Below are 2,928 nucleotides of genomic sequence, written 5' to 3'. Positions count from 1 at the left end.
TTAAAAAGAAAAAAAAAAAAAAAAAAAAAAAAAAAAAAAAAAAGCCCTGCTTAAAATTAACCACAGCTCTCTGGCCAGGGGAAGCATTTTTTGGCTGTGCAGAGGCTGTGTAGCCTGGCTTTCCTGGAAGCAGGAGAAGAAGTATCTGACAGCAGCAGGGGGTGAGCTGCGAGGCAGTGCAACAGAGCTTGACAGTGGCAGTGAGATGGGAATTGGAACAAAAAGCTGCTGCTCCATTCCTCAGAGAAGAACGAGAAACACACAATCCCTGAGCTGGAAGGGACCCACAAGGACCATTCAGTCCAACTCCTGGCCCACTCTTCCTAGGGCACTGCAAACAGAAATGGCCTAAACCCAAATCCAGCCCTCAACACTCTGCTAATGTGAATAATTATTTGTGAAGCCAGATTAGAATTGGCATTTTAATGCCATAAGGAGATGCATGAATTGGGATTTTCCATCACTTTCTTGTTGCCAATATTTCAAAGTTTTCCCTCAAGACAAAAATTCAAAAAATTCTGGTTCAAAAACTTGAATTGACACTTGTGAAATGAGTAGCTTCATTTGACAAAGATGAACACTCTCCTTCAGAGATCAAAATTTTTTGTTTTGACTTTATAATTCTCACAAAGTAATTGCATTCCCATTTGTTATAATACCCTTTTAAATTATGTCAAAATTATGCAATATAATAAAAATTGAAATAAAATTGAAGCGAAGGTCCCTGATCTTATCAAAGCTAAACTTTTCAATATAGCTGTCACCAAAGCAATATCTCCACATAAGACAGTTTGATTTAATCAAATCAACACTCCCCTCACACAAAAAAAAAAAAAAAGACTGCAGTCAGATAGTCAGATGATACCTGCAGCCACACTTGCAGCCCAACACAGCAGGATGCTGCAGCATGACCACACTGATGCCATTTGTCCCCACCTTACCAAGCAGCCTCAGCAGAAATCAACCCCAAGGCTTGCCAGACATTTAGGGCAGGGTGACCATGGAGCACAAACCATTACAGGTTTGTAACCTACAGGGAACTGCCCTTCAGTCACAGAGCACACAGGGAACCTTCAGCACAAGTGTGTAACACACTAGAAATTACAGACTTTGATTCTACTATGGCATTGGGGCCAAAAGAAAAGGGCAAGGGTTTTGAATGCATGGATAATGCCAGACTGAGTATACTTGTGACAAAAATCACAACATACTAAAGCAGATTTTCAAAAGTGCTTTAGAGATAAATTCAAAGAACTTACGCAAACACAACATTTACAAGGCTCACAGATTCTAAACTTAAAACACAGGAAAAAATTAGAGCAGAAACAGCAAGATCTGAGTTCCCCTAAATATCTGCAAAGCCTAAAACCAGAGTTATAAAATATTTCCCCTCCCAATCTTGTTCTCTTTAGATTTCTGTTCTGTTTTCTTGCTGGATCCTAATCTTTCAGATCATGACTTTATATCTGATTTCACTGTTCATTACATCTTACTGTTCCTTTCCTCTCTGCTCCTTCACTCTACTATCCCACTCCCTGTCCAACTGCACCTACAGAAGCATCTCAAACTTTGCCATTTCCTCTTGCTTAGTCAAAGCTCCATTATAGCTGGGGCCTTCACACACTGCTGGATAGAAATGTTTTTCTGCTACTCAGCACTGAGACAAGTGTTACAGATAGAGGGCAAAAAGCCCTTTTTGCTGCTTCCTATGGTGGATCTCGACATTGGTAGTCTATCTTCTTTCATATGCAGAACTCCCACAGACTTTAAAAGGAGACCTGTACATTTAGGCAGAGAAGAACATTGGAGTCAAGATCCCCCCATGCAGATCTGAAGATAATTTTCATTAGCTAGGAAGTCAAACACAGAGACATAAAAAGTTTTGACACAGAGTCATCTTAACTTGGTTGGGAGTTTCTGATGTGAAAAGCAAGAAGTTCTATAGCCTAGAAAACTGTAAAGCACTGGAAAACCTAGTTACCAGGAGGGCAATTTCATTCTTTATGTAGCGTTTCGCATTTGAATGCTAAGTAACCACTGGAGGGGAAAAAAAAAAGAAAAGAATTACACATTCAACAAAGGAACTCAGCTGCAACTACCAGGCACTTCCCAAGTATACGAAACATAAGCTTTGCAGAGTGCCCTGCAAGCCTGGGTGCCAAGCATGACATTATGGTCCTAGCGCCAGGAACTAAGAAACATCCCTGATATTGAACCATCACGGCCATATCCCATCCTTCGTGCTGCGGAACACTAGTTCCAGCAGGGGACTCCACTTGACCAAGACAACACAGCAGCAAGTCACTAATACATAATTAACATGCAATGTTGATTAATTAGGTAACATCTGACCAATAGCCAGGACTCTCAGCTGCCTTTGCCTGCCTCAGCACACAAACACATTTGCAACTCTCACATTAATCCAAAATGTACACCATTTCCCCCAGCAAGCACAGGCCAAAGGGGGGATTCCAATCTGTTGCACAGCACAGTGTGTAGCTACAGCATTTCCATCTACTCCAGTGTGCACAGCATGCTTGAAATTAGACCCAAATCTTTGCTTTGCAAACAGCATGCCATAAACATTCCTGTAGTGCTACAAAGAACACCCAAACACAGCTACCTCCATTTTTTTTAAGATTCCCATTGCTTCTGCTTTGTACATAGTGTATTTTTTACTTTCCTTCAAAAACTTTGATTTTAGGGTGCTGTGCATCTATACACTTGAAAAAACATCATGAATTATGATTGACTGATGTACAGCTGTTTAGGGACCAAAGTCTTAATTCCATTGCTTACTCACTGCTGTACATTAGCTTATTAACAGAGGTCTGTTTATTGACTCTGCTTTGTACCAAGTGCTTACGGCGACTACTCTGCAGTCCCCAGTGGAGGCTCTCCATACATGTACCACAGGTAAAAAATCCT

This window comes from Corvus brachyrhynchos, unplaced genomic scaffold (assembly GCF_000691975.1).
Source record: "Corvus brachyrhynchos isolate BGI_N302 unplaced genomic scaffold, ASM69197v1 scaffold346, whole genome shotgun sequence".
Lineage (NCBI taxonomy): Eukaryota > Metazoa > Chordata > Aves > Passeriformes > Corvidae > Corvus > Corvus brachyrhynchos.
The sequence above is the reverse complement of the archived record's forward strand: the minus strand, read 5'-3'. Positions refer to the sequence as shown.